The 27,966-nt window shown below is 32.3% G+C and overlaps 1 protein-coding gene across 4 annotated transcripts in view; it reads left to right on the forward strand.

The window, feature by feature from the left end:
* The first annotated feature begins 3,902 nt into the window (after positions 1 to 3,902).
* Positions 3,903 to 27,966, forward strand: part of LOC116352383 (potassium voltage-gated channel subfamily H member 8) — a 76,856-nt gene continuing 52,792 nt past the window's right edge. For 2 of the 4 annotated variants that reach the window (XM_031784927.1, XM_031784931.1), the window contains exons 1-2: positions 3,903 to 4,420; positions 9,356 to 9,396. The gene's annotated coding sequence lies outside the window, so the exon portion shown is untranslated. Of the gene's footprint in view, positions 4,421 to 5,014; positions 5,065 to 9,355; positions 9,397 to 27,966 lie in introns of those variants that run through there. The other 2 variants (XM_031784929.1, XM_031784930.1) reach the window with 2 other exon arrangements.

Here is a 27,966-nt window from a genome sequence, read left to right on the forward strand (position 1 = left end):
AATTTGCCCTTTGAGTCAGTTATGGATGAGCTGATCTTTAATGTTAATTCTGTGTATCTGTGTATAATTCGGTGATCCTTAAACATTCTATCCGAATCGCAAGTGATCTAATCAAAGGCTATATTTTGCTGGCTACAAAGCACCTACGTATACACAGCATCCAAAAAGCCAAAAAAGGGTCATTCACAATGGACGATGAAACACTCGGAATATCCATGCACACATCACCAGACAACATGTTTGGATATAGTCATCTAGATATTTCAGCTCATATGGTGACGTCAGGCGCTGAAATGTAGTGAAAACAATAGAAGTGATTGTTATAGTAATGAGAGTGTTTTTGTACCTATAATAATGATTTCTATTGTTGTCGTTCCATTTCAGCGCCTGACGTCGGCCAGATAAGCTGAAATATCTGGATAACAATATCCAAATATATTGTCTGCACATCACGTTCAATGGTTTTCAGGCATCTAATCTGTTTTCTACAAAATTAAAAAGAAATAATTAAATAAAATCTAATTAATAGTTGCAATTCTTGTATGTTAAAGAAAGAAAACTCTAAAGTAAAATAACTTCCGCTCTCTCTTTCCATTAGACCAAAAATAATTATAAGCTGTTGATTGTGAACAAAAACTTAAACATAATTGCTTGTAGTTCAAATCTATCTCTCTGTCTTACACACACCTACACCTTTTATTCTCGACTTAAATTATAAAGGTTTCTGCTGTTGGACCTAAATCCAATCATAACACAACCCTTTTTAAACTAGTACAAACATTTTCAATTTTTATCAAATTTACTTACAAAACATTATACTAAAATTTAACAATTTATCTAAAAAAAGAACGTGTATAATGGCGAGATCGAGAAGGGACTCCATCAAATATCTGTTATTTATCCAGTATTTTGTCTAATTGCTACAGAAAAACAGTGACTGAAATCATCACGGTGACAGAAAATAGCAGCTGCTAATACCACGAATCGCTTCACTGTGTATCTGCTATTTTCAGTCATTGTGATGACTTCAGCCACTTATTACCAATATATGAAATTGTACAAAATGCATTAATCTTTTTGCACAATCCTAAATCAGAATATTCAATATTTTTATTGCCGGTGATTATTTTTCTCTTTCGATCTCACCAATAGCATGATTACTTAGTCCATTGTAAAATATATTGTATTTAAGAAGAAAAGAAAATCTAGCCGAAAAGTCAGAAAAGCTAATTTATTGTCCACATTTTTAGCGTTTGAGATTAACAAACAATTCAATAATTAAAATAATTTGATAAAAAAAAATGTTTATTCATCAAACTTAAGATTGCGTGCTTCTTAATTCCTGAAATTTCTTGTTGGACCTGGCCTAAAATCTGTATCTCATTTAAAACAAAATTAACTTAAAAAAAACCTCAAATGAAACATGCTTTTACATATTTATAAAGTACAATTTACATACAATCTTTAAAGTAGACATTTGTGCGCCGCCAAAAAGTAACACGAATGTGTAAATTACACAATATTAAATGAGAAAACAACACTAATAATAATGGAAAATTGTTGCGAAAAAGTTTTCCATTGCAACATATCTTATCGGTTTTTATTCAATTAATTCATAAAAAAACGTTTCAATCATCGTGAAAAGTTCTTGGCATGCCAACTAAATCATATTGTTTATCCAAGTTTTTTGTTCTTTCTTTGCCACTTTTCCATAATCTTTGTTTCTTAGGTGCGCATTTCGACAAAAAAACAGTACCTTGAACACAGAAATACTACGATCGAAATTATCTTTTATCATTTTCTTATGACTCCCGAAAACAAGTTCAAAAAATGTAAAAATTGGATCATCGAAAATTGAAGAAAAAACAAGGTCCAATTCAGCGTTGCGCAATTTCTTGAGGTGTACTTTCAAAACCCCAGCCAAACCCGTTCACTGTTCGTGATGCCCTTCTCACAATCTCGCATTTTCTTGTGTTTAATTATTCTTGCATGCAAAAAATCTCACGGAGACAGTATGCGAGAAAGAAAGATATCTATAGAAATACGTGTCTGCGAAATTCCAATATTGAACGCATAACTTTGTGATCGAAATTGGTATAAAACGTGAGTTTCCATTATCTTGCAAATAAACTAGTTAATCATAGGATAAAAGTAATTAGACCACTGTATTTTTACCATCTTTGCTGAAATATTTGATGTGTACAAAAAATCGCATCAATTTCCTTCCCTCTCCTCTCCGTTCGTGTCTTCTTTGACCCAATTCTATTTTTTTATTGTGCTAACGCACCTGCAGTAATTTCTAATACCATAAAGACGTGCTGAAATATGTTCAATTGGAATTTCGAATAGATGTAATGGTGTGCTTACAACTGATATGCATATAAACGTGCAAGTTTCAATTCAAAAATTTTACATTTATCGTACAAATATGTGTCACATGACGTTATGCGAATACATTTCATTTATTATTGTTGTTGTTGTTATTATTACTATGGACCAATGTATAGGCAATACTATAAATGCATATACAAATTTAAAAATAACAGAGAAAAAAGAGGAGAAAATATGTCGACAAGAATTTTAACAAAAAAAAGAGAACTACTGAATTTATCGCTCTTTTATTGAAAACAAATTACTTTTTATCCTGGAATTAGCATCAATCAAGTAATCAAATTATGAATCCCTATTTACTTTACCGCACATATGCTTCGAGATAAAGACGAATTACCATTCCAAGCAATCAAAAAATTACAATTTTTATATTAAAATGAAATGAATTTTTAGACAAAACAACTATTACGCTACATCAAAATAAAAGTGTGTTTAGGTAAAGGGATCACTAACTGTCATTTTCACAAATTCAATAAATAATCTGTAAAATGAAATAAATTTGTTGTTTCATTTCCACCGTCTTAAACAATGTATCATGTTTATTCTTTATTGTTTTATGACACCGTAAGTAATTGAATACTACATTGACTCTAAATATGTTTTTATAAGAAAATACGTTCAGCAACATCCAACATTTGACTGGAGTTATATTAAAAGGCCGCTCACCAATTCAGTGAAAAAAAAATATCAAAGTGAGATTTCACAAGTACAGAGCAAAAAATACCACATGTTCACTTAAAATATTGGAATGTTTACTTTTATCTAGAGTAAATTGAAAATTTCGGATGCCAGAACATTGTGATAATTGCTCACTTAACAACTCTCTACCCTGATCATCGATTGCTTTAAACTTTCATTGTGAAAAAATTCGGCCAAATCCGTTCATCTTCATGTTTATTCAGATACATCCATCTGAGTTCGAAATAGGAATTTAATGAAAAAATTGTCCATTTCAAGAAAGAAATTTTTTCGGTTGCACTGATAGTAGAATTACTCGTTTTTTTTTTTCAAAATTTCTATATGACTGTTGTTATAAGGTTTATTCAGGACACAAAATATTCTAGTTTTCAAAAGCTTTATTTGGCCATACGGAAAATGTAGAAAAGTTTTCAAATGGCGTGAAAACTTCGTCGAGCTTTTTTTTATTGAAAAGCTTTCTTTAAATGGTAACTTATTCAGCAGGCAGCTTTCAGTGAAAGAAAATGCTAAACGGATTGTAACGCATGGTCATGCGTTTCCCGCGTATGAGATGCTCCATCATAAAAGCTATTAAATAAAGTGGGGCGAAAATCGGTGCTCATCGCCTAGCTGTTGATACATGATGGATGACGCGCACACTGTTGCTTCTCATATTCATTACAGATGCTGCACACACAATCACACGCACAGTCTTGCAAACGCTAATAAATGAATGCGAGATACTGTTGCTTGCTGTTGGATGGAAGGCACACTTTATCAAAACACACAACTGTTTGCCGACCGTTCAGTATTCGTCGCGCGCTTGACTTAAACGGATGCACAAACGGTTCAATCGTTTGGTTGATCAAAAAAAAAAAATTCAAATCGTTTTAGTTGGATTCAAGTTTATCAAACTAAGACCGACAAAAATCAATCACATTCATCATATAAAATATAACCAAATCTTTGGCAGCGAAACCAAATTTAAAAGAAATTTAAAAATTAATTTTTGAGTGAGTTTCCATCTATTTTTTTAACGAATTGCTTGCAACAGTTGAGAAATGAGCCAAGATAAAAGTGTCAGAGTCTAAAATATTGAATGCATTTTGTTTGGTTTGTTGACCGAATGGATAGTTTGCTGTTTTGTTTGTTATTATTAAAGTTGTGGACTTAACAAAGAGATTTATAAGGGACTGTCAATTGTTTATTGCATTTGCGCAACGAAAAACGGAAAATAAATTAAAAGCTTGGAAACTTTAAATTGAATATCACGCGTGAAGGACGAAAGAGTTTCGCTCAGTTTGTTGTACACTGAGTCAGCATATTTAACCATTTGTCTCGAATCCTACAGGTACACATACACTCATATTCGTTGTTACTTTACTGTGTATTTTTCTTTTTCTCTCTTTACTTCGTTTCGATTGCATGTAGAACAATTGAAGTAGTCACAAAATGACATTAATTGCATACGTTTCACATATAAAATGGAACATTTAAAGTATTATGACCTGAGAGTTGTTTTGTTTTATACATCTTTCATACGATGCATCTTTCGAAGATAAACACAGTATTTTATTTATGTTGAACAATGCGACTTTTTGTTTATGTTTTGTTGATCTGAAAAATTATACGTTTTTTTTTGTGAAATTATTTGATAAACTGATTGATTGACAAAAAAAACAACAAAAAATTAGGTGATATTTAATGTGTTTGAAAGCAGGTTTTTGGGGCAGCATGCAAAAAAAAATCATTTTTATTTCTAGAAAAAAAATGTAAGACACATTTTGGTTTATCATCAGACGGGCTTCGTTCTTGATATGTCGTCCTTTCTCAATTCCATTGAAGTGCAAACATTGACAACAACTGAAAAGACATGAAAACATGATCAGAAGAAAAGAAAATGTGTTGTTGTATGTATTTTGTCGCAGCATCACGGTGTGTTTTCAGTGACTGGGCATAGAAACATTATTTAAGTGAAAAAAAAGTGATAGGGAGGTAATAATAAAAAATCAAGAGTCGTTCACACTCAACAAAAGCTGAAAAAAAAACTGTTTTATATACCCGTAATACAAAAATTACAAAAAAAAAAAAAAAAAATAGCTGTTCGTTTTCAAAGCAGCTGAAAGATAGAGCAAAAAAAATGGCTTGATTAGGGACACGCATTCACATACACAACCGAATAACTGAATGAAAGGAAGTGTAAAAGTGATGAAAGGCAAATGATGAACTGATCTAATGCACGACGACGATAAAGAAGAAGGGAACGAAGAAGGAGAAGAAAATACTGAAGCGACTGTGTTACTTTGCATAAAATTTTTCTATTATCTTGTTATTTGCATGTATCTAAGTGAGAATAATGTTGGGAAAAAACGAGTAAAATGGCAGTAATCAAACCATATGCAGAATATATGTGAAAAAATGCTCTTGCACTGATTTTTTTCTCTCTCAAATCACTTTCGCGCAGTTTTACTTGCATTATTGCAGCCGAGTTGCATGTGGAATTTTATTAAAATAAAAAATCTTGATGCTTGTTTAAGCATGTCAACGGTCCACTTAATGCTAATATTCATACATTTTCTAGTTCATTTTTGTTTATCATTTCATTCACGGAAAATATTTAAAAATGTGTGAACACTCTTTCCCCCTTTTATCACTTCTATTGATTGATGAAGCAAAAAAAAAATGAAATTTTGTTGGTCCAGCACAACAAGAAGAGATGTGCCTCATGTACAATTAACATTCGGGCTCACGTACGCGCTGAAAATGAGTGAAACCCATCAACATCATCTTGAGAGGCAACGATAGAATGAAAGAGAGATAGAGAGAAAGCGAAATGCACTTGATATGGAATGTGTATGAATATGTTGTGTTAAATATATTAAAGAAATTCACTGTACAATGTAGTGTAGTATCAAAAACGAAATTCTCCAAATATGAATTGATTCTAAGAGGGCTAAATATACAATAAACAAGAAATGTCAATTTCGATTTAATTGGACCGAAATTCGTACATTTTTTTTCTCTCTAATGACATTGCAATTCGTTTCCGTATTGGTTTTATTGTTGTGTGGGACAGAACATTCGTTTGTAATACGATGCGTAAACAGTGTGTTGCCAGAGTCAGTATTTCGATCTTTCGAAGAAACGAAAAATAATCAACACATAAGAATCTAATTTACTCCAGATATTTTTGGTCTACAATTCCAACAATTGGTCGAGTGTGTTACTGGTCATACGCCTGGCTTACAATGTGATTCTTATTAGGGCAAACACTTTAATTAGGTAACAAATCAATCTGTACGTTCATTTCCGATACACATTTTGACGCCTGCGACATTTGCTTACAATTTTTATTTGATAAAATATAATTGAGCATTCATACGGCTGTCACAAATCTGTCGATTTCATAGCACAGTTGAACGACAAATGAGATAATTTTTTTGTTATTTGTTATCACATTAAATAAACTAAAATTTGTACGCAACGGCCAGTTGTGGTCGCAGTGAATAGACCGATATAGCTGCTATAGATTTTATTATTCGATATGATTTTATTATGGCAAATAAATAAATAAAGTCGTAATTGACATTAAATCAAGAAATGAGACAGAGACAAAAGTAGGAAAATCAACAGATAGAAAAAGATATAGAATACACATCGGAAATAAAGAGAATCCTAAAAATGGAAATTATCAAAATAAATAAACCATTGAAGTCTATGTATATATGCGTTGGCACATAAATTTTCGCTAGGGGGAAACCGCGCTTTTGAATATTGCAAATAAAGAAGAGATTTTAACTTTTTTAGCGCATTTGAATAGATATAAGTACAAAATGTCAATTTTTAACAAATATGTGAGATATTGTGAGATATTGTGATCTAATAATTGTTCTGGAAGTGGGCTTTGGTGGATCCTCAGGATCATTAGACCGCTCCCAGTTCTGGAAGTGGGTTTTGGTGGATCCTCAGGATGGACCAGACTATGGTTTGACAATGCCCTGGCCCATCCTGAGGGTCCACTTCAAGAACTGGGAGCATTCTCATGATCCTGAGGACCCACCAAAGCCCACTTCCAGAATCTAGAATATGATTGAATACTTACAGATATTGTCAGATATGGTCGGATATTAAAATTTTTATGAGATTTTAAGAATAAAGTTAAATTTTGGTACATAAATACGCGCGGAATCCCCCTAGAATTTTCGTATCTTTATTATCAAATCAAATACTATATTCAAATGATTAGTTGACGCATAGCGGTGGGGGGAGTTGTGTACAGGAGAAGACTTGCGTAGATACAAATTGGCACTCTAAACGGTGATCGTTGAGCAATTGATGACGATGATAATTTAATATCTATTAGTTTGCAAAACACTTATTTTGTCGGATATCATTTATATGTGATGGTAGAATGGTGCATTCTCATGAACTCGTAAATCTCAGAATCTTATCTACATTTTTATATGTCCTTATTCATGATTGTAAATAAAGGTAACATTGAAAAAAGTGGAAAATTTGTCCGTCCGATCGAGAAAAATTCGTTCGGAGCAATTTCGGAAGTACCCCTTTTTTCGGACATGATTATTTTCATTCCACCTTTAGTTATGAAAGCTGTGTCTTCACTATTTTCATTTTTAATAACATAAAAAGCAAGCATAAAAACTTCAACCATTTGTAGGAAAAATAACATAAAATGCACTTGAGCTATCAAACCATCTTTTTACTCAAAGTCATGCATCGGATTTTGTTCAACCGCATGTTGTTAACGTTTACTACTGCGACTGCAGATATTCACAGCACACCGAAGAAGAAAAAAAAGAAATAAATATTGATTTTGTTGAAGTTTATAAATAAAATTTACCATTTCCTAACAATTGCCATTCGTATTGTTGGCTCATTCAACTTGAATATTATTATATATTTTCGATATTATGACGCATTAATTTCGATCTATCGAAATTTCCGTATCACATAAAGTGAAATCGAAATCAATGACATTCACGTTTATTTTTATTCATTTGAAGAGCAGATAACGAAAAAATTTATTTCACCTAAAACGTGTTATTGCTCTCTGTAAAGTCACTTGCGGCAAAAATAAAACGACGCCATAACATTTCTTTAAACAAAAGTTTTTTTGGAAAAATAACAAGTAATCGGATTTTCAACGCACCGCGAGAAACGAAATATAAAACATTGAAGACAAAAATCAATTTTTCGACTTTTGAATTTTCATGACATTGTGTGGCTGAGAATAAAGATGGAAGTTTTCGGTGGCGCACTTTCGAAATTGTTACCTTGTGATATAATGGTAAAAAGAGAGTTGCTGAATGGTGTGGTGCGTGGTATATAGAATTCGTTATTTTATTCTCCCCTTCATACAATCACTTGAATTTTTATATTCTCATCAAAAAAGGCTTGAGTATGGGTGCTAGTATGTTTATGGATGGTACGCACATCAACGAACTTATGTAAAGGGGGATTTTTGTGAATACCATCAAATCCTTCATCATAGAAGGCTTGACCGTTTTCTTATTTCCAAATAGCCTCTCCAAATGATAGGAAAAGTTTTATTTGAAAAGTTTGTGAATTTTGGTCCTTGAATGAATATGATAAATCACATAACAAACGCACAACTGTTGAACGCTTTATTTATTAAACCTAAATTTCGTAAATTTGATTTTTGAACTAAAATTGATCGACCAAAAATGGGACATTAACTATATTTGATTGTGCTATGAAAATCATGACAATATATATTCAAGACAGGACATCGGAGACACGTAAAAAATACAAAATCTCCCACTCTAACGTTCTCCCGGATGGGAATCATAACGAGTATAAAAAAAACACTCTGTAACATTTGGACTGTTCAACAAAGACTACGAATGATCCAACCATTTTGTTCACAATGTGAACTTTACATATTGGCAGCTCATAAAATGGCTTCTTTTTATTTCTTGGAAAACTTTTGGTTCCGTTTTTGCTGTTTTTAACATTAGTCGCAGATATTATTTTCTCATTGTTGATTGACTTGGTTCAAATCTGATTCACTTTTGCTTGGGGCTCTTTATTTTCCATTTGTTTTCTCTGTCACCTTGCACAAACATGTTTGTTTATTATGTCCACATTCCACAATTGAACTTTTGTAATTATGCGAATTACTTCAATAAAAAACAGTACCGTTCATGCATTCATGGCATTAGCAAAACAAAAGCAAAATTTCAAACAAATTTAAGCGAAGTGACAACAAAAATTTTACTAACTTTTTAATTTTTTAATTTTATAGGGATTCGGGCCAACGTTTTAATTGAAAGGACATCTTTTTAGGTGAGCTATTATATTTTTCCTTTTATTTTCCAATAAAACACGTTGAAGAGCGTGAAATGCATGCATGCATTTAAAACATTCACATACGAAGCCGCATGAATGATAATTATGCATACAATGTATTCCAAATCTGATGAAAAGATATTCTATTGAAATGGCTACCGTTATTAAACGATGCTAGAGATGTCATAGAAAGTAATTTTATGATTTGAAGAAGTAAGTTTATTTTTGTGTGTGAGTGTAATTGGTTGCATTCACATGAATTCTTATTACGGAAAATATTCACTTCAAATAAAAGAAAACTGTTGGCATTTCAGTTTTTATTGGCTTGTTTTATTGTTGTAGCATTTGATAAAACTGGAAACTGGACTTTGTGGACGCATTGTATTTTTTCGATTCGGATACAATAAAATTTTACATGAATGAGAAAAATAAGTGTCGGTCCCTTAAAAAGTAAAAAAAAAATGAAATAAAAAAGACACAAACAATGAAAAAACAAGAATATTCAATTTAAGGTTGTACGCAAACAAAAATTATAAATTAATTGGGATGCAAGGTAACCGAAAATGTAATACAAACTGGATTTCTTAAAAAACTGGACTGTCCGGAAGCTTCATAGAACATTTTGAAAGTGCTTCTGATTATTATTGTTGTGTCAAATAATGTGTCACCTTCTGGACTGCATATGTCGATTTTTGGTATATATATGTGTGTGTGTGTGTCTGGAGCACGGATGCCAACCTATTATAAAGAGTGTTACGTAATTCAGCACCATGAAACAAGGCCGATGATGAAGGGTTTCCATAGCATTATCACGTGAAAAATGCCACGTGAAATACACAATACGTTATTGTTTGAATGATGTTTACCCTGAACGGGCATATTTTCATAAACAAATGAAAAGCCAATGGGATTCGAGAACAGAGCAACGTAATATATTACAAAAAAAATGTATGACAAGCGAAAACCAACTAGCAATCATAGTGATAGAGGTAGCAATCATATACAAAAGAGAAAAAAACGCACACATGCACACGCTGAGACAGTGTAGCAAATAAAACACCGTATAATATTTCAGACATTTTATTGCTTGGTGTAGAGCCAGAGGGAAGGCAGGGAAAGCCAAAAAGTGAAAAAAAATAAAAATAAAATGCTGTTGAAAAGTTACGAAGTAGAATGGTACTCATTGTTGTTTTGCAACGAATATATTGTTTGGCTCATTCGGGATAGTATGCAATGAAGTGGATCACAGTGAAAGCAAACTCCTTTCCATAAAGAAAAACAAAATTGAAGCAAACGAGCGATATAAGAAAAAAAAGTCAAGCGAACGCGAATTGAGATTGCTAGTTCAACATTTGCGATGTCACAACAAAGTATGATCATAGCAGTGAGCTTCGTAATCGAGCTGTAAAAAAAAGAGGCGACAGCGAACGAACGAAACACATAGTCTTTCAAATCGTACAAAAGAACATACACCCGGTATGTTACTACAAAAATTGAACTCATGCATTGCTTGATGCTGTATAGTTTTATGGCGGTACCATGTAATTCTTTAACTGTTTTTCTTTTTGTTTTACGTTTCGTTGAACACACGCATCGTGTATGCTCATTCCGCTGAGAGATACTGTATCTTATCCAGTCTGAGCAATAGTAGGAAAATGTATGAAAAAAAAGAACTCTATTGACAACAGCAACCGTTTCAATATTGTAAATTGTGTGTCTGTATTTTGACAGTGCACAGCTACTTTTGGTCTACGATGAAGCGAATTATTTTTTTTTCGTTGAATATTTGCATTTTACATGTATAAAATCGCATTTAAAGCAAACAACGTTCAAAAATTGTATTTATGTTGTGAAGGAGAAAAGCAAAATATGTACTGTTCTTTTTTCCTTTTACTTTTCGCTCTCCATAAAACGGTTATGATCCGCTATTACCGAGCAGTTAACAATTTCTTTTCAATAAAATTCCAACATAAAATTCTAGTAGCAATAAAAATTCAATAAATTTCAACTAATGATTTTCCTTTGTTATACTTCGGCTATTTATTATTTGGCTTCGAAAAGTCGAACTAACTCTTTTTCGTGACACAACCAAATCACATTGTTGAACAAAGAAAAGCTCACAATTGAACAATTCACCAAAGGTTCAAAGGAATTTTAAACAAAAAAAGAACCACTCACAGGTTTAGTCCATTCACCGCAGCACTTATTTATCTTTCACTTGTCGGCCATGCCAAATAAAACCGCAACGACAAAAAAAGAATCCTCGGAGACAGAGCCAAACAAATAGCCACGGAAAGACGGAGATGGAAACGGAAGAGGGCGAAAGAGAATGAGAGAGAGTGATGAAGAAAATAAAAATGTTGAAATGAAAACGGGCATACGCAGAGAGTGAGATACAAGTTTATAGCAATCAGAAGTGTGTTCATTTTGTTCAGACAATTTAAAACATTTTCAAAGTTTTGATATTGTTTGTGTGTCTGTGTGCGTGTTTGAGTGCACACTGCACATTTGTTCGAATGTCGGTATGTCGTCATTCACCGTAATAATTGTGCACGAATCGTCTAACTCCCTATCTGAATATCCCCTTACCGACTCCCACCAAATTCCGATTCTTAATCTTTCCGTTGTGCTAGCTCATTTTGTTCTGTTTAACGACCAGTTATTTGATGTTTATATTAAGGCATTTTGTTTGTTTTTGGGGAGCAACAAAGCAAGAAAGAGAGAAAACTCCTTCAGTTCATATATTTTTCTTATTGTTGTTGTTGTTTTTTTCTTGTCTTGATAACTTTCACGCTCCTGAAGAATTGAACATAGTAACAGAATTAATAGTAGTACTATGGTTTCTCAGCATAGAATAAAAAATACTTTGTACAACCTAATTTTCGAATCAATCTTTGCTCTTGATTTTCACAGTTTCTCAGATATTCACCTCGCTTTCTTTCTTTATTTATCTTTCGTCCGTTCTTTTTTCACTTTTTCCTTCTTCTTCAAAGAATCAAAAAATAAAGTAAGTTGAAAAAAAGAAGAGAACAGAATAAAAAAAAGACACGAAAGAAATAAAATGAAATTTCAACAATTTAAGTAAGTCGAAAAATATGAACTGCTGTTTCGTTCTATGTGCAAACATATACAAACACTTTATTAAGCACATTTCATCCCCCACTGTGCAAGATATAATTGAGAACAGCGATAGCGACAGCAATACCAACAGCGACAATATCAAAACAAAGCAAAAACTTCCAACGCTCATATGAGTTGCGATTTCTTTTCAATCACAGTATCTTGCGAATGGTGGATTCGATTTAGTACATGGGGGGTGGCTATAGTATACTTAAGTTCGATTAGTATTATACTTAACAACATCTTAAGTAAGAATATGTCATATGGGTTTGGCAATGTTTAATCGACGATGTGCCACACAATGAAATAGTTTATAGAATAAAAAAAATATATGCCAAACTTTGAATGAATATGCATTATATTGATATACTTAAAATGTGCTTAAGTATGTTATTAATCGAACCAAAGTGGGAGCCCACGTAGTTATAACTGCAGAGAAAAAGACTCAGCATGACATGATGTGCGCTTGCGATATTGAAAATGCAATAATTCATCTCTGATTTTGTGGTTGGGATTTTTCACTCAATGATTACACATTGAACATCCTGCAGACAAATCAGTGTGGAAAATCTCACCCGTTCAATGTTGAATGGAAAAATCAACAATGAAAATCATATTTTATTTAATGCAATGTTGGTAGATCGTAATTCATATTTGGTATACGTATATGAAGAAAATTATGCGGTTGATTGCTACACGACAATGACAACAACGTAATTTCCTTTATTATTTTTAGTCAGACAAAAAGAGACCCTTGTCTTTTATGTTATTTTATAGTTTATAATTAATTACGCCCGAAATTTATCTAGATATTTGAATTTGTTTCCAAATTTATGATACAATTTATAAATTCTATATGAAATTCCAAAAATAGCATACATTTGCTAAATTGTGTCATTTTTGCAAAGTGATATAACACGAAGAAAAAAAAGACACGAAGTAATGAACAAATGGACTAAAATTATGTTTAGTGATTGTGACAACATATAAATCATGTTTATTGTCATTAGATTTTTTGTATGGCATGCGTGTTTGTGATGTGAATGTGGTGTATACTATCTGCTATGATTCATCCACGAAAATATGGATACATTTTCAATTGCCATTCATATCGATCTAGTAAATCATCAATCTACGCCATCTCAAGATTCAAGCAATGCGAATTTTGAACGCAACCTGCGCAATTGATTTTACGCTCTTTGCATTTGTTACATTTTTTTTCTTGTTACATCTCAGACATTATAATAAGATATTTTCAGCCAGATGAATCAGCTCAGCCAGATATCGTCACACACCATTGCTGCAAAGACACTTAGTTATTAGCGCCATCTAGTTCGTGCGAGAAAAAATCTTCACATTTCACACACGTACTATTGAGTTACTTCACTATGCAATACAGTGAGGGCGCCAGTGATACGTGTTTTGCAGCAACCCAGTGTATCGTCAGGAGCTGAAATGGAGTGAAAACAATAAAAGTGATTGTTATAGTGATTGTAGCAATGTAAGTGTAATTATAACCATAACAATCACTCCTATTGTTTGCACTAAATTTCAGCTCCTGACGATATCTGACTGAACTGATTCATCTGGCTGAAAATATCTCATTATAATGTCTGTTACATCTTCAGCACCTTTCAACCAAATTTCGAAATGCGATGAATATGATTTATTTGGGGGTTGTGTTATTTTATGCTTTTGTGTGCAAATAAACATGAGTATTGAATGCCATTACGTACATGTGATGGTTGTTGTTGCGTTTTTTTATCCACGTAAATCCTTTGGTTTCATTCCGGTTATATAACAAAGGTTTTCATATTACCCCGAGAAGTTTTCGGTGAGAACGCACACAGAATAAAGATGAATCTTAAGATACACCGAGGGAGATGGAGTCAGAGAGCCCGCTATAAACAGACATATTTTGAATACTCACACATTCGACAAATTTCTGTTCGAGTTTGATAAATAGACTCGGATTTTCAATAATGTCGTAAACACATTTGTTGTGTGTCTTTTTGTTCTCTTCCTTGATTTTCAATCACCGTTTTGGCAAAAAAAAAACATACACAAATCCATTCAGCTGTCATGTTATTCGTTTTTTTCTGCGACGAGCATAAAAAAACAAGACATCACATTCGTTTTCGCTGTGTCGTATGGCCTTTTGCACTTAAACATCGATTGCATCAAATTAATCTCATTCTTTGGCACCATGAGAAATGTGCTTACTTCCTAAATTGTCGATTGTCACTACGACACCAGCAAATATTTTCCGATTTTTATTTTGATCTTTCACTCCGGTTTGAAAAATGAGCTTTTGCAAAAAAAATATGATTCAGCTAACGAATTTAATGGTAAATCAGTATATTTAGAAAATATGTGTCGGTCGAATTTATCTGCGTTCAATTCACAAAATATAAACTGAGCAACTCTCCGAACTTACTTGTTTCACTTTGTATGAATTTTGGCTATTATATGAGTGCTTCAATATCATGATATTTGAGTGGACTATAATTTAATTGACACATTTTATTTAAAAGCACTGTATGTCAAGCATCCATTCTACCTAAATGCAACAATTGAAATGTGAAATTCTCAACATTGTCAAAACGACAAAAGGAACAACGACATGGCTTTTAGCATGGTCCATTTGCGAAATAGATGTAATGTGTCATAAAATTGCTTTAAACTTGTGTATTTTACGGCAGAATTTTCTTTTTGTTTGTTCATTTCAAAAGGACCGTGGAAAATTAATCAAGAGAAACCCCCTGGAAGAAATGTGGCAAAGAAACTATTTTTAGGACAATGTGAATTCGAATGACATAAAATCATGACGAAAGTGCTATGTTCCCACCTGAAATGGTTTTCGCAAAAAAAAATGTGTTTTTGTACTTAGTTTTTTTTTCTTTGTCGATGATATCACAGGCAGTGTAGTTATATCGCCCATACAAACGTACACACAATGATTTTTTGTACATTTACACCACTCATTTGGTTTTATTTTCTGGGTTACAGTATTCTTCGTAAGAAAAAGTAAGTGAATGATGAAAATATACACCAATCATGCAACGATATTACTTTATTCAGATGCTGTTTAACGACAAATGTACTCAAATGAATTTCCATTTCATTCAACAATGTTACAAAATATATCTTTCATTTGCTGACTGAGGGTTAATGGGCAAAACATTGCTCCACATTCTTACTTGCACACGCATTATAATAAATACTGTCAATCTAGCTTTTAATACACACAACCAACAAACAGATAACAAATGCTTAAATAAGAGAGAGAGAGAGAGAGAGAGAGAGCGAGGAAAAGAGGAAAAAACTTATAATAACATACACCCTGAAACTGTCAGCAATATTGGTGTGCATATTTGCATGTTGGGGTGTGGAGGACACCGAGATTTAAAAGAGAAAATCTCTGTTCATCCCATTTAAACAACATGAAAATTGGTTCAGATATTGCTTTGTGCGATATGCAAAGTCCGTATTTATAAATGTAGATATTATTAAATGTACATAGACGAAGAAAATGAAAGAAAGAGAGAGAGAAAGAGAGGCATTCACAGTTTGACCTTAAAACATTCACTTTTGTCAGTCAATGTACGATGTACAGTTATTTTTTGTCTGTCAATTTTAATGCCGAAAGGATTAAAATATCAAAGACCAAAATATGAATGAATGCTCGATATTTTTTTCCATCGAAATTCCGATTGTACACACCTAAAATGCCATATCAAATTCGAACCGATGCGAAACCATTGCTTCGAACATTTTGCACAATGGATCGAAGTAACAATGGCAAAACGCCGACCAAATGATGAAAACAAAAACGACAACCAGCTTTATGTCGATTCAAATATTGCTTTTGATTTTTGTCAAAACAAAAATTGGTTGTTATTTCTCCATCGATAAACATTAATCGAGCAAATTAAATCGACCTTCAAATTCGCTTTCCATGTAATTCCAGCTTTTGTGATCTATTTCTTACGAAATTTAAATGCGTTTAGTCATTAATCAGCGCAAATCGTCCATTATAACATTATTTAAGTACATTTAATCTTAGTATGCCCTCAATTGTAATCTATCCGTCAGAATATTTTTCAAAATTCTTCACAATAATAATAATCGAAAATTAATTAATCTTATTGAATTATAGCAATTTCAAATTATGTTTTTTCAAGAGCCATTTTAGACAAGAGGAATGTATGAAGACCAAAGAGGAAAAGGAACGAAGAAAAAACAAATGAAAGAGAATTTTCACGTCATTAAAATTCTCTGGTGCTTCTTATACAGAAAGTAACAATAATAATAAAATTAATTTCGTTGCAAAGCAATTTTATGCGTACAAATAATTTGATTAAAACATCACAAAAGCAATTGAAAATTGCAATGCACCAAACTACTATTATTTCTTGCTATATTTAGATACTATAAAATCAAAATAAAATCAACGTATCCATAGAGCATCTCCAAAACATTTTTATGTATCTTTTATATAGGAACAGACGGAGTTCAATGCGCTAAGCGAAATGAACAAAAATATTCAAGCAAATTTATAACAGTACAACTAATATCGCTCCATTTACAATATATTCAGGTTGCTACAGTTGGATCATAAGTCATACCGTAACAATTCATACTGCTAGCATAAGAATTGAATTGTGTTCATTATTGAATTTTTAAACACATCACTCATCTCATATATTTTCAAATCCATTCTACTGAATGAATAATACCACTTTAAAGACTTCATCCGACACTCTGCTCGATTGGACATCAAACTTATCTATCATTGAACCATTAAGAATCAGAAATGCCACGAGGCTGCAATGATCCATATCAATGTCAAATGGCTTTGTTCGCACAAAGAATATGAAGTTGTAACTGAACCTTTTACTGAATGCGATCAATTGTTACCGCGTTACATTTTAACATGCCAAAACTGCGTTATATAGTTTTGTGAATAATCCTTTTTCGACCATATTGTGACACATTCAAAATTATAATAAAATCCTAGGGGTTTTGATCTCAATCAAAACACTGTGAATATTGCGAATATTTTGCGGATATTCACGGCGAATATTCGCAAAATACGTACATTCAATGCATGATTCGTAAAATATTCATAGTTCATTAATGAATTTTACTCCAAAACCATCGAATAATATATATTTGCGAATAAAAAAATTCCCCAAGCTAAAATCTCTCCATTTTATTGATAAAATAGGAAGCCAACATTTTACAGTAAAAATGATTCCGATTTCAAATCTCATTGCGATTTAAGTTGTTTTTTTTTTTTGTTATTGGTCTCATCCCATGGGAATCGGTAGTATTAAAGCATTGAAAACCATGTTTATGCTGTGGATATTTTACATTGCAATGTTTGTGTGAATTATACTGTAACAAAGAGCCAAGTGGCCACTATATTGCTAGTTAGTGCAATCAAAGTACCATTGACACTACTCAAGTATGTATTTATAGCTACATACCGAGAGAAATGCTTAATCCTCAAGCCATCTCTATTGTAGCACCATTGCTCGAGCAACATTTCTTGTTTTTTTTTTTATTTCTTCACAAAATCCAAGTATATTGTGGTTAAATGCTATTCAAAGCGAGAAAAGAAACATGATTTCCATCCCCTTGTGGGTATTCTTTTTCTGTTATTTTTCATTGTCCAATTCAGTTATCAAGTTTGCTCTTTTTTTAAATATAAAAACGATTGTTCATCATATGAAATTGTTAACATTTTATTCACCAAGTGAATTAAATGAGAATGAATTGAGATACAATAGGGAGAGATTGGTGCCATTTACTTCAATAATACTCACACGACACAAAACATAAAATGAATGGTGAATATTATAACTTTCTCGTAGTTTCTTTTTTATTTGTTTGTTTATTATTTCTTTGTCTTATTTTTTTACTCTTTTTTTTGTTTCACAATACCAAACATTCTTTCTGTTGTACAAAAAAATATATATCTATTAATCCTTCTTTCAATATGTAACGTCATGCATATAAAACACTGAACAATTACGCCGATAGTTATTCGCTTTATGTAAGGCGAAAAAAACGGCACAAAGGAATTTCGTTTATTCAACGTACAAAAAAGCGAACAAATTGTATTGCTTTATCGGTTTGCAGAGAGAGGTAAACTAAATTAAACATTTTATGTTGGAATTTAACATTTTTTTTATCATTCGAGTGCAAATACCAATAAGTGGCAAAGATGTAGATAAAAAGTAATTCCTGCACAGTAGCGATTGTCGTAATTTGTGATGGAATGGATTTTTCTCCGTGTTGATGTTATTTTTGTATATATTTTTTTTAATTCCCCGTTTTGTTTTTTCATTCTGCATATTTTTTGAAGAAAAAAAGGTTCAAATTTCATCACGATAAAACAACATTGGTTTGTTGTTCTTTTGAATGGAATCCATTCAAAGATGGGCACAAAGAAGTCAGATGATGAGAACTTTTAATGTTATTCAGTTGTTGCTCTCACCGTTCTTTGTCATTAATTAATTAATGAATTACATTTTGTGACGGAAGCGGACGGCATTTTGTGACAGGTGATGTTGATATATTTGATTCATTTACCGTTCGATTGTAAAATTTTGCTTGCCCAAGCATTCTTCAATGAAGATGAATTGAAAATCCGTCAAATAAACAAAATCAATATTTGAGAAGAAAAACGGACGGAAAAGAAGAACGAAAAAATCAACAACGAATCAAGTGGAATGCCCAACTTTGCTGAGAATCTCGTCGCATCTTATACCATGCATTCGTGGAAAATTGATGTTTTTTTTTCTTCGTCGTGTTGGATTTATCTAAGCGAAGCACAACTTTAATCCAATTTTATCATCACATCAATGTGCGTCGTCGTTGATGTGATTTTTTTATTGTAGCTACGTTATCACGTGCTACTTCAACGTTATTTACTCGAAATGTTTGCACGTCACCTGTGTTACGTTTTCAATATCTGTTTAAAATTTAAGCCATTATAAAATAGGCCGGTTTTTCCTGACATTTGATTTTGGCGCAGCTCTTAATTGAAAGCACAATTGAAATGAATTTACTCTTCGGGGATGACACATTTTTTTGTTGTTGTCCATTCACGTTGCTTTTGGGTTAAAATGAATGCGATGATGTCGTGCGTATTATGGCTTATCTCTTATTGGAATGAATGCATCGCATGTCCAATTGTATGTCTAAGCAAGATAACATTCGATTCCAGCTGAAGACCTTTTCCAACTTTGTGGCGAAAAGTCGACTAAAGTATCGTTTTAAAAATTTGTTATATGTTTTGTGTACTTGAGGCACATTTACAGTGGTATCATTTGAATTTGACGTGACCGTTTTCGGTGCGAACTTCATTTCAATTCGTTGCTTTTTTTGAATGATTATAATTAATTATGTTTTGTTAAACCGTTTAGTTTACACAAATTATTATGGAATCGAGCAAAGCAACAAATGGAAAAACGTTTTTAATTCAAATGATGATCGTTTAGGCGGATTTTCAGCGTGTATTTCCATGCCAAATTCAGATCATGAACAAAAAAAAAACGGACCTCATCATATCGTAAGACAGAGAGTCTCTCAGTGTATATGTATTAAAATCGTCTTTATTTAAATTGAATTCATAGCGTTCAAAACGACTGTCTGCACCGAGTGCTGCACACAAGGCTTAAATATACATACGTCTTACTCTTATTTTTATTGCAGGATTTGCATTTGAATAATAATGACAACATTATGAGACATACGTTTTACTCGCCAGAACAATACACTTTGAAGTCGAGGTAAATACAGATAGAGAGCGAGAGAGGGGAAGAGAGAGAGAAAAGAAAAAAGGTGAAACACAGACAAATTACTCTTTTTTGTGTCCATTTTCTTGCCCATATTTTCCACATACTGGAGAAATTTATGCCAAAACCAGCTTTCAAAATGTATTTAATATTTATTCAAGAAAAAAAAAATATTTCTACTTCAAACGATTTACACGAATGCATTTTCATTAAAATCATCGTTTGCTAAATCTATAATATAAAGTAATGTAGAAAGACTATTTTCGTCCAACGGCGTATTATACATATAAGTAACCCAAAATGATATTTTTCATATCATATCAGTTCAATAAAAACATTGTAATGTATGTATTCGCGCAGATTTGCCCGAAGCTAACAAAGTCCAAACAACAATTGTATAAATATTTAAGAATGTAACATCTCGCTTTTTTCCGTTTATTTGAAAAGGAAAAATCGTAGAGAAAATAAGACGTTATTATACAGTCAAATCCTAATTCATAAAAACATAAAACAATACACTTTTTCAGTGCCTTTTCATCACTGGTAATTAATCGTGATCTTCGTCAATTAAAATTAAGATACTCTCTTTAATACTCTCTTCCTCTTCGTCTCTTTATCATTTTCTATACCATCTGGAAACAAAAAGCATTATATCGAACTGAAGTTCGCTGAGGTAAAGTAGCCAGGTATTTCTTACATTTTAAACATTAGAGGTGTCAGATTTCTGGGGAATCTTCAAAGTCTCATTCTATGTAAAAATGTATAAAATTCTCGAAACCAAGCAAATTGAAAATCGAAAGCCCAAAAACAGATCAAAAGAATTTTTAAAATGCCATGGTGCAAACCTGCTGTTCTCCTCCGCGCACTACTGACTCCTAAGATTAATTCAAAAAGAAGATGATGATGACATTTAGGTCACATAATGCAGACTTCAATTTTCGTATTTTATCTGTCTAAAGAGCCTGTGGCAAATGTCATACTAACTGTCAAATTCAAATACAATTTTTCATGAGAAGGAAGGAGACAAACATATGGAGTGACACAAGTTCTTTAAAGATCAAAATTCTTAACACTCAATGAATGTCATGATCGATATGAACAAAATAGCTAACTTTTCGTGTCAGCTGTTCGAAATACTAAATTCAATGTCTGCTCAAATTTCTGGGCTGAAAAGTGTGTCAAGAGGATATTAAGTGTTTATAAAAAAATAGATTTCTATCATCCACAAACCACCCAAATTAATTACGTTTTCAATCAAAGATTACGATTCACTTGTATTTTCTTCCTATCGATAACGAAATTTATCGTTTTTATCAATATCGCTTTTTTGTGTACGAATTTTAATTAAATTCGTACACGATGAAAATGATTAATTGACCAATTATTATAATACGACATTTGCACAGAGTTTTACTTGTCTGCTCATGTGCACGCAAGAAAAATGAGTCGCGATACTTATAAAGTGACGGCGTTAATTGAAGTAAATCACATCAAATGCCCAAAATGAAACCATAAAACTTGCGGAGAAAAGAAAATGATATCGTCATATACTATTGATGATATAAACACACAAAAATTCTGCTCTTTGGCAATTCTTCTTTGACTTTGGACTTTCTCTTACTTTTTCTCTTTCGACAGACAATAATCAAAGAATAATATTCTGTCTAACATCTGCATTTTCGTACATATTCCACACAACCGATCTACCAAACTGATTACAGTTAATTGAATGTTTACCGTTTGCCGATATTGATATATTGGTTTCTACATTCGGCCCCCAAAAATTGATGTTGTTTACTATCCATGATTATGGGCTACTTGTAAACAATCGAAATTCAGGTGCCTCCATATTAATATATATCAGAACGTGCGTGCACAGAGTACAAACACACATATTGCTTAAAGATGATTCATTCGATGCCTTCATCAATAATATAGTAACGTACCAAAATGCTGTGTAAGAAAAAAAGAAACAAAAAAAAAATCGTATATGTATCTTTACAATGATGTAAATCGTGGGGCATAGTTTACGGTCTATAGACTTTTTGCGTATCGAATTCATTTAATTCGATTCACCTCAACCTCTTCAAATGCATGAATAGTAGCAAAAAAGTAACCCAAATGGAGAATGGAAGGTTGTACTAACGATAAAATGATCCAAAACCACCGACTAATCTACATATAATACTTGAATTCTTTGAATTTCATGCTCATTTTTTTTTCTATGGCTTTGATTCACATTTTTGTTCGCTCCTCTTTTCTTCTCCGAAATAAAAGCAAATGTATTCTATTCGAAGTCATTTTGGGTGAGTGTGTGTGCGTGTATATGTCATTTATTATCCTTCGACGTCAAAAGATTAAAATTTGTTGGTGTGCTTTTTTGCATTCCTTTTTAGCCGAAAAGAAAAGAAAAGAATCGGCCCATCTTCATGGTAACAAAGCTTTGAAAATTTCGAATGGATGATGTGAAACAAAATTGGAATATTTTATCAGCATTTCAATTAGAAACATTTTTTTTATTTACGCATTAAACCAGTCACTGTTCAGCATATAAGAAACAATCGCAGTCGAATCTCTTCGCTTTTTTTGTCATTCTCCGCTGGGAAATTGTATAGTCGCTTAAATACAATGTAAAAAAATTTACATAATAACGAAAAATCCAATCAAAGGCGACTTTTTTGTGCCAAAAATGTTTCTTAGCCACCGGAACTGATGCCGCCGAAAATCCTTTAAGCTGCCACTTTTTCGCTCAGAAAGTGACATTTTTTATATTCATAAATAATCACTTCTGCTCCTCAAGGTTCCCAAAACATAATGTTTATCATTAGTGCTAAAAACATTCATCAATGAAATTTAAATGAAAAAGTTAAATGATTGTCGATGAAGTAAGGGAGCAAAAGCAATGTCAAAGTTGGATTCAAGTGAATTATAAACAAGGAATATTCACACCAGAAACACACGACAAAATTGTAACAATATACTGAGACTACCAAATTTTAAATTTGAAACCAATAGAAAAAATATCTTTTACTATGGTGTTAAACTGTTTAATGAGTTACCTGAGTGTATTAAATCAAAAGAGTCACTAAATACTTTTAAGAACGAATGTAAAAAATATGTAATTCAAAACTTCAATATTTAAAAAGAGCTAACGCTATAATAATAAATAAATAAATAAATAAATAAATAAATAAACAATAATAAGTTACGCAGTAATTTGTAATAATTTCTTTTTTCCCATATTGTTAACACGTGTTTTTTTTAATGAACAATTCCGTCCAATGATCATAAAATCAGCTCATTCGCTTTTGAAGTTGAATTTAATCATGATTTAAAATGATGGTGTTTCTCATTTATGGCGCCATTCCAATCATTGAAACGCAATATATTCTCGAAATCGGAATTTTTCATGTGAACTGTTTTCATTTTCTTATCCTGTTTGCTTGTGGCAAACTTTTTCTCTAACAACCACTTGAATTTGCTTTTTGGGGAATTGGTAATTCGTTGATCATTTGTAATGAAGATGATGGCCAACTGCCATTAACAATTAAAACGTGCCAACATTGAGCATATTAAAGATAATGATTATTATTATTACCGTATTCATAGATAGAAATGAAAAGAAAAAACGAATATCGAGTATGAAGAACATTGTTTATACGTTAATAAATTGAATTTGAAGAAAAGAAGAACCATCGTCTCATCTCTGCGATTAATTTCGCTTCGAAACCAAAAGCCAATACTAACTTTTCTGTTAACTTTTCTTTTTTACTCGCTCATTCTTATCTCTCTATTGGCTCGTTCGCATATTCTCATTGGTTGCCAATGAGACTGTGAACGACTGTGATGAACGAGATAAAGAACGAATGAACGTTGTGAATAACTTGGAAAACCAATTAATACAAAAGTGTGTGAGAACATTATAAGAGTAAAGGAAACGGGAGAGAAAAAATTGATCCGATGGAAATGTTTAATTATTAAAAACGAATGGCATTCACATTAACTTTTCTTACACAACTCTTTGTACGCTTAAGGAGAAAAGGGAAAACATATGCGGATAAAGACGAAAAAGAAAACAAAAACAAGTAACGGACAAGAACAAAAACACGGTCATTGGAAAACCAGAGCGTACACATTCAATGTCGAGTTCGATGTTTTTCACTCATTGACGTACATCTGGAATTTATAATCCAAGCATCCGGAAATAGACGATGCCATTTAACGCACACATGCACATATGTAAACGAAAACACAGCGAATTATTTTCAAACAAAGCAAAGAACGTATTACAGTTTGAGTGTATTATTACAGTATTAGAGAAAGCTGATCGTCAGAGATGTGCGCAGTACACAGTGGTGCATAAGTGGAATGCGAAAAATAATCAACAGAAAATGATTTATATCATCACATAATCGATATTATGAGATTTTTGATATGACAAAAAAAGCCACTGAATTTAATCAATGCATTGCGTATTGTATCTTAATTAATTGAGATTGGCTTCGTGGGTGTGATTGTATGTGCGCCATCATGTGTACAGCAATTCCATCTGCTAATGTCTAATTTTAAAGTATGTGTAAAGCCACTTTCATTACTTAATATATTAATGTGCGACGAAATTTACTTTGAACATTTCAAAAACAAAATCGAACTGTGTCGGCAGGTCGTTTAGAATGGCACATTACTCTTCGATGTTAAAACAATGCAAGTGCTTTTTTTATCCTGCTTTTTTTTCCAACCATGTATTTTATAAATAGAATTCAAGTAAAAAGTTTATGAACAAAAATAAATCAATTCTCATTCGAGAACTCTTCAAAAGAGATGCTACACATACACAAAACACACATTAAAAATGAATTATGTTTACGTATGTATTTTGCTCTCAACATCGACCGAGAATAGTACTCTGATCACTGAAAGTGGGAGAGCGAGCGTAATAGAAATGTGAATATAACATTAAATGTACATATCAAATAGCGTCACTTATTCACATTAAATTTTCATTTTGAACAATGGGCTTTAGACTTTTCTCATTAAATTGTTTCACAATCAAAATTTATTGTGTTCAATGCTCATGTTTATGAGATTGAGAATGGGAAAGTGAAACGAGCGAGAGAATATGAAGAGAACAAAAATGAAACTAAAACGGAAAAACAAACAGGCAAAACACTAAACGATCGACTTTTGAACTAGAAATTTCGAAACATTGAACATTTTTAACTTGCTAATAGATTCTAATTATTAAATAGATTTTCTTGTTGTTGAATTCATTCAAGCAAGTTGTTTTAAACAGTTGTTGTTATTTTTAATTTCATATAAACTATATTTCATTGGCGTTGATTAGCACACTGTAAACGATCTCATATTTCATCGAAGCGGTGTAATTAAAATCTGGTCTTCGATTATAAAAATAAAGCTATTAGCAAAGAGAATGGGCATTTTCGAACTTGAATTGAAGAAATTTGATCTTGATTCAAAAAAAAAAAATGAAATATTACCATATTTAAAAACTTCACTTTTAACGTATTTTAACAGTGAATAGATTGGGCTACAGCTATAGCAGTGCTATTTTCACAGCTCCTTCATAGGTGCCATTTGTGAACAACGTATACGGACAGCGACTTTATGATACAATTCCGAACGAAATGTTCAAAATTTAAATAGAACAATTGATTTTAATGTAAAATGAATAGGAGCTGTGAAAATTGCACTGCTATAGCTGTAGCCCAATCTATTCACTGTATTTTAATGTTTATAAGGAACAACATTCATTTAGACACATACAAATCAGAACATAAAGAGTTGATTGGCATGGTGTGTGGCATGGTCGTCATCCCATTCCTCATACTCTAAAACGTGTGAGAAAAAACTAGTAGAGAGTTCTTATAATACGTTGCATGAATCACATTCATAACATACGTGACTGGTTTTGGTATTCGAGTTCGGAATTCTCTATATACAAACGATATAAAGATATTTCACATATTTAGTATTTGAATCAACCTTATCTCTCTGTCATTCGCATAGATTTTGCTATGAACAAAATCAATTGAATTGATCAACACTGAAATTCAGTGCAACAACAACACCAAAAATCTTTTTTGCATAAATCTTTTACGTGACATTTTTCACATTACAAGAGATTGTGACTATGTGAAACACATGTTTTTGTATGACTGTATGTACACATAATTGATTTTTACAATTTCAACGAACCAAATTGTATTTAGATATACACATCTGCAGTGCAACAGTTAGCTATAGCTGAAGTGCTTTTTTCTGTCGTTCGAATATCGTTTCACTTCATTTTATGAATAAAATTGGCTTGCAGCACGCACTACAAAATCAATAACGATTGAGTGCCCGTCATGTACTTTCCATAAACGAATGGATGGCAACACTAAGACTGTAGGAATAAAATCCGTATGCATTAGTCTCATCTTTTATCCTTCTTTTTTTTGTGGGCTAATTGAACTGTGCACAGTTGGCACTTGCGATAATTACGTGCGGTCTGGGAAAATGCGAACCACAGCAGCATGATATGACATATGGCCTCGTTTAACAGTGTATACACACTTTCATCAGCTAAATGCTTTTCAACCAAAATCTGATGGCTTATAGCTCATGAGAAGACATTGAGAAGCTTTTGTTCGATTGGGTTCAGACTTTGACTTTGACTTTGAGACCACAAAAATATGTTCAACATAAAACGAACTTAAAACAAGGCGGACATTTTGTCGAAGAATAAAAAATCAATTGCGGATGGTGGGGGAGGGGGGAGATGTCCCGCCGTCCAAAATTTCCAATTCAACGCTAGATAAAAATGAAAAAAACCGTGGTATTTTTGGCTCTTCTTTTTTGAAATCCCCCCTCTGAGAATCAGAGTTCGCCCATTACTTACAAAGATCCAAGTAAGCTATCTAATTTTGTCAGATTTTTTTCTTTCAAGCATATTGTTCGATTAATAAGAGTCGAATAAATCACCAAACCGATGGAAAAAAAGACGCGCGCACACCTAACTCGTTTACAAAATATGACCATCATTTGTATTTTCTATCGTCAATATTTGAATGATGATGTAATCTGAATAGAGAAGTGTTGCGTTTTATTTATTGTTGCCTGTCAAATGCGGAGATCGAATGAGATTTAATCACGACTAGAAAGATGAGAACCATTTTTTTTCATATATGATTTGGGGAAAATTTCAAAATGCTGGAACACATCAGAAACCATTTTGAATTTATAACACAGGTGGTACTAAAGAAAACTCTTTAATCAAATTCCCGAGAAATGTTCACTTTGCAAAAAATATCGAATGAATAAATTCATAAATATATGTATAATATCTCAAGAGATTGTATAGTACATTCTATTGATTACAGCGTGAAAATATAATGAAAAACCACATCATACATGTGAATTTATCGCACACATGCATACGTAGATTGAATTGATTATGTGACGTATCGATTATGTGTGTTTAGTGTATCAGTGCATTTTAAATTGTTTGCGTCTGTTATCGATTCATTTGATTATGCAAATGAACTTGTCCACATCACCTCTATACATTGCCTCACAGCTACGTGAGGCTCGAAATCAAATAACATTGTTGATTAGTATTATAAGTATTCTTCTTATC

The sequence above is a fragment of the Contarinia nasturtii genome, unplaced genomic scaffold, assembly GCF_009176525.2.
Source record: "Contarinia nasturtii isolate CC-2019 unplaced genomic scaffold, AAFC_CNas_1.1 Cnas_scaffold_187, whole genome shotgun sequence".
NCBI classification, from domain to species: Eukaryota; Metazoa; Arthropoda; class Insecta; order Diptera; family Cecidomyiidae; genus Contarinia; species Contarinia nasturtii.